The sequence below is a fragment of the Xenopus laevis genome, chromosome 8L, assembly GCF_017654675.1.
Source record: "Xenopus laevis strain J_2021 chromosome 8L, Xenopus_laevis_v10.1, whole genome shotgun sequence".
Classification (NCBI taxonomy): domain Eukaryota; kingdom Metazoa; phylum Chordata; class Amphibia; order Anura; family Pipidae; genus Xenopus; species Xenopus laevis.
The window spans coordinates 104153035-104166748 of record NC_054385.1 but is presented as its reverse complement, the minus strand read 5'-3'; the positions used below and the strand labels follow the sequence as shown (position 1 = coordinate 104166748).

Below are 13714 nucleotides of genomic sequence, written 5' to 3'. Positions count from 1 at the left end.
TACATGGAAGACTCATGTTCATGTTACATACCCTTGCATTTTCAATTTTAGGTAAAGTACATTTTAAAGTGTATACTACCTTTCGATCAAAATCTTGTTCTTTAGTCAAGTTGTAGGAATAGCATTGCCAGGACAAAGGGTAGATAAATATCATGTTTATCTTTCCAGAGTGAATCTGGGTCTGGATGATGTGCTCCACACACTCAGCGTTGGCAGTTTCCAGCATCTACCAAAGTAACTGTTAAGTGGGTGGTTCACCCTTAAAGGGGAACTATTGTGAAAATGAAAATGTAATATAAGCTTCATCATAGTGAAATAAGAAACTTTGTTAATACAATCAATTAAATAGTCTGAATCATTTTTGAAATAATAAAGTTTATCTTCACTATCCCTCCCTCAGCATCAGTTTCTCATCATCTCTGTTCATGCAGGAGATGGGTGTCAGATTTTCATTGACAGTTATATCCAATATCTCTTATAGGGAGGGGGCTACTTTTCCTAGCAGGTGTATTAGAACTCACCCAACTAACTGATTCCACTACAAACAAAATCTAACAAAATAACTGCCTTTGGCACAAACTCTGCATGTAGAGAGACAGGATTTCTCTAATACATCTTCTAGGCAAAAGGAGCCCCCTAAAAGATATATTGGATTTAACTGTCATTCAAAATCATACTCCCAATGTAGACAGAATGAAGAGAGACAGATACTGAGGGGGGGGGGGGAGAGAATGAAAAATAACTTGAATATTTCAGAAATGGTTTAGAATTTTTAATTGATTATAGTTAGAAAACTTCTTATTTCGGTATGATGAAGCTTATATCAAAATTTAATGTTTTGCAGTTAGTTCAACTGTAGGTTGTAGTATTTTATGGAATGGCTAATTCAAAGCAACATTTCAATTGGTCTTGATTATATATTTTATATTTTTTCAATTATTTGCCTCCTTCTTCTGACTCTTACAAAAGGGGATCACCGACCCCATCTAAAAACATATGCTCTGAATAGATACATTTTTGGGATAAACACGTAGGAGGCCATTTTAATTTCCCTGGGGTGAAAGTGCTAAAGCACTAAGGGGCACAAAAATAACACCCCTTAGTTATCATCCAACAAGCACTTGCACCCCAGGAAATACCACATTCTGGCCCTTGTGACAGATGTAAAATCCGGCATGGGGAGCAAACTGCAGTTTCAGGAGTCACCAATTAGCCATGTCCTGCCATAGGGCACTGTCTCTGAGGTCATAAATGACCCCTTTTTATTCTCTGCCCTAAAATGGCTTAGAATTACTTTTGAATGGTCTAAACAGCAAAGTTTCCATATACTGTCATGAGTTGAGGGTGCCCTGACCAAATGTGTGGCTTGAACCATAGGAACCATGAAAATACATGTATCTAGAGTATGAATATGATATAGTATAGTATGAATATGATATAAATAATATATGAACAATCACCGGTATTGAAACATCTGATTTTTTTTATTCCATATATGAGTACAAACTAGTTACAATACATGTCATGATATAAAATGTGCCAGAACGGACACATGACATATAACAAGCCAATTAATAACTGCCTGATAAAGAAATCTTCCTGCTGGAGTATGTGTTCCTTCTAAACAAGAAACTTGGGAGATACAGCACCATCATTGTGTTAGATTAATCTTGTGGCTTCCCAGCTGGGAAGGACCCCTGCCCTGCAGAAGCAGACAGAGGCTGGAATGTGTTCTTGGATTGAGATGAAATTTATGATCAGGTTGCCGAGAGTCCATCTCCTTCCCCCTAGCACAATGATTTGCCGGTACGGGCATTTTCAGCACAGGTCCTGCCCAGGTTGACTCCTTGGAGCAGAAGATCAGTGAACTTGTCCAGTCCTATGCAGGTGGTGAGAGGAGACAGAAACCCATACAGGGCACCAAGGAAAATGCTTATTGGCCAGCCAAGGAAGATGAGGACCAACACCCAGAAGATGCACCAGAGAACACACTGACACTCAGCCATCCCAAACCTAGGGAAATATAAGGAACTATGTTAGTGGCATTGTTTATACACTACTGAATGGGTGGAGGACATTTTGCTTTTTGAATACAAAAGTTTCATATAGATTAATGCAATTAGAAAATTAAATCGGGTCAGTGTTGTGCTGTGTAATGAATGCATGACATGTCAGTTTCCCAGGTGCCCTAGTCATGTAAGTTCTGATTTGGTAAATAAACCCTATTATTCTCCTGACAGCACTCAGATTCTATTTACATCGACAGCATAAATATATATATATATATATATATATATATATATATATATATATATATATATATATATATATATATATATATATATATATATATATATATATATATATATATATATATATATATATATATATATATATATATATATATATATATACACCTTTGCGAAAGATTAGGCCGAATACCGAACTGAATCCGAACTGAAATAAGCAAAAATTTTTGACTTCCTTGTTGTGTGATGAAAAGTCACATGCTCTTTTGGATTCAGATTTGGTTCAGCCAGGCACTTGAATTTGGCCAATATAAATTATAAGTGAAACACATGTTGCACTCCTATAGGCACAGGAATAACATTTGCAAGTATATAGTGTGTCTTATTGACTATAAACTTACAGACTAGAATGTATGAGCTGCAAAGGAACAGTGCATACCTCCCAACTGTCCTGTTTTTAGAGGGACAGTCCCTCTTTTGACAGCTTAACCTGCAGTCCCTCATTTGTACTGGAAAGTCCAGTTTTTCTCTGCACTGAACAGCCAGAAAAAGAAACAAAGTTTCTAACTTAATTGGCTTTTGGCAGAGTTCCCAGAACAGCCACAGCTGTTTAATAAGATACTTTTGTAACAATTTTGAGATAAGGAAATAAGTAAATGTAACAATATAAGATAACAGGTCCCTTGGGAAAAGTTAGACTCACAGCTTAAAGGGCAATTTACCTTCATTAGCAAAACTGTAATAATTGGGGGGAAAAACACAGAAATATGTTCAAACTTTCATAACCTGCCAAATTTTGTAACTAAACATGGTAATTAACGGGCGTGGTCACAAACATTTTCGCCGCACTACGCACTCCAAATTTTTTGTCCCTCTTTTTATTTCCAAAATTTTGGGAGGTATGACAGTGTTTTGTGCATTGTAAGGAAATGGCATGGCGCTTTGTATCTGTATTTTTGCACTTTGTACCTTGCTCCTGTATGATAAATGAACCTTAATATCCCTTTAGATAAAGGTCTCCTTTTGGGAGCTTTGAATCACTTTGCTCTCAATCTACTGCAGTGTTTGTGCCGGAGACTCAGAGCAGCGAGGAGCCACAGATATTGAAATATTTACATCCATGCACTGGTAATAAAGGGTTTAATAGAACAGAACTTCCTCTTTCTGCAGAAAAGAAATATTGAAAGATGATCTTTCATCCATATAAAACAATTTGAAACCAACAATCATATCATACTGTATGTGTGTTTATCACTTAAAGGTGTGGTTTACCTTTAAGTTAACTTATGTAATGTAAGGAGTTATGTAATAAAAAGGCACCAAGTTTGCCCAGGTGAAGTAACCAATAGCAATCAACCAGCAGGTAGAATTTCCTGGTAACCTGTTTAAAAGCAAACATCTTATAGCTGGTATGGGTTATTGCAAGTGGGCAAACTTAGTGCCTTTTATTAAATATGTGGCTTAGTATGTCATAGAATGGCTAATTCAAAGCAACTTTTCAATTGGCTTTCATTTTTTATTATTTTTTAATTATTTGCCTACGTCTAACTCTTTTCAGCTTTCAAAGGGGGTCACTGACTCCATCTAAAAAATAAAGGCTACAAATGTAATGTTATTGCTACTTTATTACTCGTCATTCAAGCTCTCTCCTATTAATATTCCAGTCTCTTATTCAAGTCAAGGCATGGTTGTTAGGGAAATTTCGACCCTAGCAACCATATTGTTGAAATTACAAACTGCTGAATAAAAAGCTAAATAACATAAAAAACACAAATAATAAAAAATGAAAACCAATTGCAGATTGTCTTAGAATGTCACTCTGTACATTGTAATTTAAAGGTCAACAACTCCGTTAAGGCAAATTTCTCTTTTAATGAAAGATATCATTAAAACATATATCAGATTACATTTATTGTTTCATTTACTGGTATAAGAAGACCCAGCACACCACTATCCCAATTGCAGTTATATGACAAAGAGATGTACCAGTGTGTGGTCTGGTCCACCCAATGGAATTCAAACCAGAGCAAATGGCAACTTGGACCTGTGTAACCACAAGTGGTCCTGGTTGGCTCTTTTTTGATAAACATTCCAATAAGTGTTTAGGGGAGTCCTGCAGGTGGTTTATAACTTATCAATAATGGCGAATATAATTCACAAGCTTAGTGATGGGAGCCTAACCATTTGTCTTGCCCCTGTTCCAAGCAGGCAGCCATTCATTATCATTCAGACCCCGGTATATGCAGGCTGCTAATGATTATCTAACAACTCATACACGTCTCCAATCATTGCATGAGATTTATGAACAGTATGGTCAGTTCTTGGATTTATCAGCTTTTTTTGTTGTTGTGACCTTTGTAGCAAACTGCAGGCTTGGCCCATGGTTCTGGCAGTATTATACATGTATGGGATCCATTATTTGGAAGAAATAGGACACACCGGCACAACATGGGTAATTCCAGCAGGTAAAACCTTGCTCGTTTATTGCGGATGCAACGTTTCAGGGCGTGACCCCTTTCTCAAGCAAGGGGTCACGCCCCGAAACGTTGCATCCGCAATAAACGAGCAAGGTTTTCCCTGCTGGAATTACCCATGTTGTGCCGGTGTGTCCTATTTCTACGTTGTTTTTGAGGTTGCTCATTCCCTCTGGCATCGAGCACCTGGGAGTCGCTGGAGTCTGGACGGCCAGGGTGTGCGAGTGTAAGTCTTTCTTTTTGCATTTATCCATTATTTGGAAACCCGTTATCCAGGAAGCTCCGAATTACGGAAACTAATCCAAATGTTAAAAAATTTTCTTTTTCTCTGTAATCAGACGCTGTCTGTAATAATAAAACTGTACCTTGTACTTGATCCCAGCTAAGATATAATTAAAGCTTCTTGGAAGCAAAACCAGCATATTGGGGTTATTTAATATTTACATGATTTTCTAGTAGACTTAAAGGAGAAACAAACCCTTACTAATAAAATCCCCTACCCCCTTTACCCTACATAGACCCCCCTCCCTGCTCCCCCCTCCCAGCCTAGATGGTACCTAAATGCCCCTAACTCTTTACTTACTCCTGCAGATTCTGTCCAGCAGCGTTCACGGGCGCCATCTTCAGCCGATTCGGTAATCTTCGGGTCTTCTTCCAGCGCTTCGGCAATTTCTGTGACTTTCGGCTCATGCATAGTTGTCATGAAACAGAAAATTGCGCCAAATGTGCATGCGCAGATATGGCACTTACTTCCTGAAGATTACCGAAGAGAAGAAGATGGCTGCCGTGAACTCCGATGCCCTGAATCTGCACCAAGGGGTAAGTAAAGAGTTAGGGGCATTTAGCGAAGGTACCACCTAGACTGTGGAGAGCAAGGAGGGGGGTTCTATGTAGGGTAGGAGAGTAGGGGGATTTTAGTAGCAAGGATTTACTTCTCCTTTAAAAGAGATTCTGTCATGATTTTTATGGTGTTGTTTTTATTTCTAAATTACAATGTTTACACTGCAAATAATTCACTCTACAATATAATTTATTTCCTGAACCAGCAAGTGTATTTTTTTTTTTAATTATACACATAATTATTTATAATAAAGGTGTTTAGGCAGCCATCTCAGGTCATTTTGGCTGGTCATGTGATTTCAGAAAGAGCCAGCACTTTAGGATGGAAATGCTTTCTGGCAGGCTGCTGTTTCTCCTACTCAATGTAACTGAATGTGTCTCAGTGGGACTTGGCTTTTTACTATTGAGTGCTGTTCTTAGATCTACCAGGCAGCTGTTATCTTGTGTTAGGGAGCTGCTATCTGGTTACCTTCCCATTGTTCTTTTGTTTGGCTGCTGGGGGGAAAGGGAGGAGGGTGATATCACTCCAACTTGCAGTACAGCAGTAAAGAGTGACTGAAGTTTATCAGAGAACAAGTCACATGACTGCGGGCAGCTGGGAAACTGACAATATGTCTAGCCCCATGTCAAATTTCAAAATTAAATATAAAAAAATCTGTTTGCTCTTTCGAGAAGCGGATTTCAGTGCAGAATTCTGCTGGAGCAGCACTATTAACTGATGTGTTAAAAACATGTTTTCCTATGACAGTATCCCTTTAAGGTATGAAGATCCAAATTACAGAAAGATCCATTATCTGGAAAGCCCCAGGCCCCAAGCATTCATAACAGATCCCATACCTGTAAGTCATATTCTCTTGTTCAACACCCATTCAGCAATTTGTATCATTTGTAAAACTGGATTTTACTGAGCAGGAAGCCTGAGAACAGTGTAAAGAGTTGTAGTTTTGGGGATCAGTTGAAGTTCTGTTTGCACAGTGAAATAAATGGAGACTAGCAGCATTCCAGCCATTGTCCAGGTTCAGACCTCCCCCTACAGAATGCAGCAGGTCGCATATAGTAGTAGTGAGCACTATTCCTTAAAGGGCAGCATGACCTTAGTCAGTCAGTATATGATAACATTACTAGGAAGCTTTGCATGGCCACCCACCTGAGTCACAGTAGTGTAAGGCATACAATAGATTTAAAAATGGTTGTGGCTGTGGCCTCCCTTTAGGATCATATAGAAGGGATGTTAGCTTTTTGTACTGTGAGTTCTGGATTGTTTTTCTGGTCATGACTTGTGAGTCAATTCCTTGGCATGTCCATTAATCACACACATAAATATAGGGGTGTGTAAGCTCATTTTAAAATAATCCTTGGCCTACCATCCCACTATTCAAGCAAACATGTATTCTAGCTCAAAGTCTCAAAGTTTCTGAAACTGTTAACACTTGTAGGACATGGGATAGGCTGTGGCAACAAAACACCAAGAATTGTGACATAGCTCTTTCTCTAATAGTTGTTGTGAGTCATACGTGATTATGGCAACCCTGGCCAGCCTGCCAAACAGGATAGAATTATTCATGATGTTGGCAGTGAGTGCATTAAAAATATTGGGCCATTTCTGGGCCCAAATTTACCCCATGTAGGTAGTGACAAGCAGATGCCATTGAAGTCAAAAGCACGAGGCACAGATTGTATTTGGTTCTTACCCATTGATCAGTGTTGTAACTACAGAGGAAGCAGACCCCGCCAGGCCCCTTCAAATATTTTTTTAGAGGGGGTCTGGTGTATGCTTGTTCCATCAGACAGCCATAGGAGAAAACATATCTGAACCTGTAGTTTGGGACCCATAAATAGATTGCCACGCTGTCACCTTTAGTAAGGGAATTTGTATCCTACAGTAAGAGAGCTGCATTATATTACACCATTTAAATTGATCCTTGAATCACAATGCCCAGATCTAAATAACCCCCTACACTTTCATTTTTTTATTTTATGTTTTCTTTTGTTTATGTGAAATATTAAGATCTGAATGTACAATGATTTAGATGTTTCTGCTTCCTTGCTTCAGTGAAAGGGCAATTACCTAAACTGCAACAGCTACAACCTTACTTATTACCTACCATAGCCCTCCTATTGTGCTATACTCCCCCTTAAAAGAAGCCAGGAGGACCCTTTAAGACAGGCGGGTGTATTCTGTTATCATTGGAGACATGAAACCCTTGGAGTTGTACCTATTTGTATAAGAAGCTTGTTTATGTCTGTATGCTACCGGCCCCTTAAAAATGAATGATGGCTATAACCATCCACAGAAACAAACAATGACATTTGTTGTTTTACAGACAGGAAGGGAAGGCCAACTACAGACCAAAGAGTTTGCAGCCGTGCATGAACACTCCAGTCTTAGAAAACACAATGCTTCCCTTTTTCTAAATGAGTAAGAAATAGTCTGCAGGAATAGTAGTCGTGTATCTTTCGGGGCGTGTTGGGGTGTGTCAGGCTGTGCCGCATGAAATGCCAGTGAAAGGGCAGGAGAGAGTCACTGGAATTTCATGCTACTACCCCTCTTCTGTAACCAGGGTTATACTATACAAGTAATAATGAGGTTATGCACATCCCCAGTGTGATCTTTTGGTGCCACCTGGACACACTGGTAATTGGATAATAGAAAAAATATGCTGCTCTACAATGTAATAATAGATATATGTAACATGTCTTAAAGCTTTAATAGAGATCTGTAAGTGCTATGGAATCTGACCCTCTGGGTGAAATTCAAAATACTCAGCTTCTAGGGGATGCTGGGAATTGTAGTTTTAAAACAGCTGGCAGTCTGAAAAGATGTAAAATGATCTCTGTGAGCACTGGGGCAAATTGTCCCATAGCAACCAAACAAGAACTTGCTAAGAGCAATGAAAGCACATCTCTGGTTGGTTGCAGGATTACCTGTGTGTGTTTTAAGGCAAAACATTGTCAGGTAAAACAAGGTGGGTGACAAAACTTTAAAAATTGCCCCACCATTGACTTGAATGGTTATCACCCACACACTACCTGTGCACAGGCAATGTCTGGTTGATTACCATTCAAGGCAATTTTGAATGTTTTGCAACCCAAATGCTGGCACTGCCAGGGTGTGCCATTGATCGAAGGTGCATGTTGTGCATGTATTAGAATCAGGAGAGAGAATAAAGCAACAGAAAGAATCCAGAATCCAAGCCCAGCGAGACAACAGAGAGAACAGAGTGAGCAAGAGATCTCTTCCAGATGTTACTTACTGGGAGTTTAGCTTCTTTTCACGATTCAAGTCCAGGCAAACCCAACAAGGGCTGATAGGGAAGAAAATAAGCAGTGACTGCTAGCAGAACCAGTCCCTGGGGCTGGAGAAACTAGCCTCCTCTCCCTCTCTCTTCGGTTCCACTGTAGCTTTGAGTAGGCAGATATCCGTCCCCTTTGGTTTGTAAATATTTCCACTCTGAAAATGTGCTTTGTGTTTCTTTCTCTGGCCGAGTCCCAGAGGAATGAGTGTGTGGCCAGCCCTGGGTGGAACTATTCACTTTGTGAAAAAAGCTCACTGTCACAATCAGGTGATTTGTTCAAGTGAGAGAGTTAAAGGCTGCCTGTAAGCTCACTAATGATAAGCATCATGCACTCTGCTCTTTAGGAAACACCTGATCTTTGCCCCTTGTTAACAAGCTCACTAAACAAACTCTTATAAACTCATTGGTGCTTGAGATCGGCCCTACCCTGTTCTGAAGCACCAAATACAAACTGGTAACCAAAAGACAAAAAAGAGATCCATTGTCTCCAAACATTTAAATATTTCAGTGGCATCTTGATTTTAAAACTGTAACTGTAGGATAACAGGTAAAGTAGGGAGAGATGGTGCCTATAGTAACAGTGGGATAATAGTCTCTGGGAAGGGACTGTGACTGTGGGATAGCAGGTATAGTAGGGAGAGATGGTGCCTATAGTAACAGTGGGATAATAGTCTCTTGGAAGGGACTGTGACTGGGATAGCAGGTATAGTAGGGAGAGATGGTGCCTATAGTAACAGTGGGATAATAGTCTCTGGGAAGGGAGTGTGGCTGTGGGATAGCAGGTATAGTAGGGAGAGATGGCGCCTATAGTAGCAGTGGGATAATAGTCTCTGGGAAGGGAGTGTGACTGTGGGATAGCAGGTATAGTAGGGAGAGATGGTGCCTATAGTAACAGTGGATAATAGTCTCTGGGAAGGGAGTGTGGCTGTGGGATAGCAGGTATAGTAGGGAGAGATGGCACCTATAGTAGCAGTGGGATAATAGTCTCTGGGAAGGGAGTGTGACTGTGGGATAGCAGGTATAGTAGGGAGAGATGGTGCCTATAGTAACAGTGGATAATAGTCTCTGGGAAGGGACTGTGACTGTGGGATAGCAGGTATAGTAGGGAGAGATGGTGCCTATAGTAACAGTGGCATAATAGTCTCTGGGAAGGGAGTGTGACTGTGGGATAGCAGGTATAGTAGGGAGAGATGGTGCCTATAGTAACAGTGGGATAATAGTCTCTGGGAAGGGAGTGTGACTGTGGGATAGCAGGTATAGTAGAGAGAGATGGTGCCTATAGTAACAGTGGGATAATAGTCTCTGGGAAGGGAGTGTGACTGTGGGATAGCAGGTATAGTAGGGTGAAATGGTGCCTATAGTAACAGTGGGATAATAGTCTTTGGGAAGGGAGTGTGACTGTGGGATAGCAGGTATAGTAGGGAGAGATGGTGCCTATAGTAACAGTAGGATAATAGTCTCTGGGAAGGGAGTGTGACTGTGGGATAGCAGGTATAGTAGGGAGAGATGGTGCCTATAGTAGCAGTGAGATAATAGCCTTTGGGAAGGGACTGTAGTTTTGGAATAGCAGCAACTAACAAGGAGAGCAGTGCAACCACCCAGGATTTTGCCTGGAGTCACTGCCAGCCGTAATGCTATATCATGGTATGCCATATGCACATAGGTGTGGCACTCAATATATGTTTATAGCCTTCTCTATTTCATTCTATGTATTGGATTGGTCAGTGGTCCATGCAATGTACTGACTATGTGGCACAAAACCAAAACTGACCTGTTAATGACTAAATCGTGTGCTCTGGTCACATGCCCAGAACTTGTTTGATTCTCATGTACTGAAACGAAAAAAAGGGGAAGTTGTTGCAGAGGAAGGAACTGTTGCAAAGCAAATACAAGCGATGAGAAGGGTGTTTGGAAGTTGCTAACCAGGAAGGTATCCATTTGAAACCCATCAGCATGGTCCAGTGGAATGCATTTACCTTTGTATATATGTATAATATCATATTATAACATCTATATGGTACTTTCTACTGTGTAACTCTGTGTCTAATGTTCCTTGACTGCCAGTTGCCCCTATGAACATTCTCAGTGAGGGGCCTGTTCATATCAAGGTTGATGGAACACCTTTGGAGTAAGCTATTGAAACTCTAAAAGGGCTGATGAAATAATGTTGTTATGGGTGTGGTTGGACTTCAAGTCATTCTGTTATCCATTCTGTTCACGTCAGGTCACACAGGGTTTTTTTGATCACCGTTGTCTTTTCAGGAAGAGCCACAGTGAGCCAAATCTTCAAGTTCTTGTAAATGGAACATGTAACCCTTTATGGCACACTGTTTGGCTATTAATTGAATATTCCATGGGAACATGAATATAAGGATTTGCAAGCAGAAAAGCAGTGTGTCATAGAGAGGGGAACAGAATTGGTAAGTATTTGTGGATCACCACCGTTCTTCCTGAATGGACTACAGAGAAAATGATCCATTTTCCTTAAAGGAGAAGGAAAGGTAATTACAAATAAAGTTAAACACATTGGCCACAAAGTGGAAAGATACTCACAGGAATCGTTCCTCTATATGTTTTTCCCTGTAGCTGTAATCCAAGATCGTATTAAAAAATTTTGCAAGGGGCCTGGCCCGGACTGGCAATCTGTGGGTTCTGGCAAATGCCAGAGGGGCTGCAGTAATGTCCCATGGACAGTCAATATTTAGTGGGCTGGTGGAGGACTGTTTGGGCCTTTGTGTACTTAAAATGCCAAGGCCTATTTTGACTCCCAGTCCAGACCTGCCTCTCACTATCCAAATCGGCTCTAATAGGACTCGCACATGCACAGTAGTCCTGTCCATGCGTACAAGATCCTTTACTACCCCCATGCGAGAGGTGATAATAAGGTCAGGTGGTACAAGGCAACGTCATTGTTGCGCAATTCACAGAGGGATACACAGGACGTGACGCGCACGCGACCAACATGGTGGCCGCAAAATCAGTAAAGGGGTAAAATTCAATGGCACAGTGTCAGTGAGGGAGACCGAATAAGGCAGTGAAAGTTTAGCGGTTCAGGAGGGGTGCGCCCAAGCAACAATTACAGATAGGTATTAAAAAATTCCTTCAGCAAGGATTTAGTCAGCACTCATATCTCCTGATTGCTTTTTTGTCTGGTGCAAGTCCCACAGTTTCCACTTCCAACTAATTTCCAGAATTTCAGATGATAGACAGCACCATTCGCAGATGTCTTTTCTTAAAACGCCTTTAATAAGACATGGGCTATGACAAAGCCTATGTCTTAATTAAGGCGTTTAAAGAAAAGACATCTGCGATTGGTGCTGTCTATCATCTGAAATTAAAAAATACCTTTCCTACTCCTTTAAGAGTTGGCTCTCACTCAAAATACTTCCATCCAGCAGACTCTAATAATCAATCTTTTCATAGTGGCATTTCAGTAACTCTAAGCAGAAATTCAAGCCTACCTTGTATTTGTCCTGTAGTTTCACAAACCTGAATAGAAGATCATTTCTCAGCAGTGTTTTTGTATTTCCCTGTATTAAATCAGTTATTTCTTTTTCTCTCCCACTGAAGCAGTCCATATTCATATTATGCTGTATAACTAATATAAAAATCATAGATAAAAATATTGCCCATGGCCAGATAGGGGCTGCACAATGTGACTCATTGCAATGTGATAAATTCCAGAGACCATCAGAAATTCATATATTCAGAGGAAGACAAATGTAACCCTCTCACCCTGTGATTCATGTGCTGTCTCCCTCTGTGATCACATTAAATCTCAGATGACAAGCTTGGTCAGGTTTATAGGTGTGGGCTGCCCTCGGCACTAGACTTCTGCCCACACCAGTCACTAGAGAAGCAGATACACCCCCCCCCCACACACACACACACACACACACACACTCATACACACAAATACTTTGGCATTGGATTTAGCAGCAAGGATCCAGCAGCGTGTTTGGGGATTTTCTTTTGCAGTTTTTATCGCCTGAGGCAGGGGCCCAAGTGACTATATGTATATATATATAATAGATCCAGCCCTGGGAACGATAACTAGAGCTGCCTTCAGGAGATTTTTTGTGCACATTGTTCAATAGAACGTCACAAAATCACTTTTTGACTCTGCGGACAGCACCTGCAATAGTCAACATCCCCTAAAATTAATTGTGACCACGGTATCATGTATAGTTTGAGATGGTGCCTCTGGGAAGGAACTGAGGCTGAGGTATAGTAGGGAGAGATGGTGCCTATAGTAGCAGTGGGATAATAGTCTCTGGGAAGGGACTGTGACTGTGGGATAGCAGGTATAGTAGGGAGAGATGGTGCCTATAGTAACAGTGGGATAATAGTCTTTGGGAAGGGAGTGTGACTGTGGGATAGCAGGTATAGTAGGGAGAGATTGTGCCTATAGTAACAGTGGGATAATAGTCTCTGGGAAGGGAGTGTGGCTGTGGGATAGCAGGTATAGTAGGGAGAGATGGTGTCTATAGTAACAGTGGGATAATTGTCTCTGGGAAGGGACTGTGACTGTGGGATAGCAGGTATAGTAGGGAGAGACGGTGCCTATAGTAACAGTGGGATAATCGTCTCTGGGAAGGGACTGTGACTGTGGGATAGCAGGTATAGTAGGGAGAGATGTGTCTATAGTAGCAGTGGGGATAATAGTCTCTGGGAAGAGACTTTGTCTGTGGGATAGCAGGTATAGTAGGGAGAGATGGTGTCTATAGTAACAGTGGGATAATAGTCTTTGGGAAGGGAGTGTGACTGTGGGATAGCAGGTATAGTAGGGAGAGATGGTGTCGATAGTAACAGTGGGATAATTGTCTCTGGGAAGGGACTGTGACTGTGGGATAGC

General features: G+C 40.8%; 1 long non-coding RNA gene across 1 annotated transcript; it reads right to left on the bottom strand.

The window, feature by feature from the left end:
- Positions 1 to 1465: 1465 nt before the first annotated feature.
- Positions 1466 to 9228, bottom strand: XB5733233.L. Its single transcript, XR_001932747.2, has 2 exons — positions 8818 to 9228; positions 1466 to 2013 (listed from the first exon to the last, which is right to left on the bottom strand). It is a non-coding gene; the product is annotated as an uncharacterized XB5733233 L homeolog (long non-coding RNA).
- Between the last annotated feature and the right edge of the window lie 4486 nt (positions 9229 to 13714).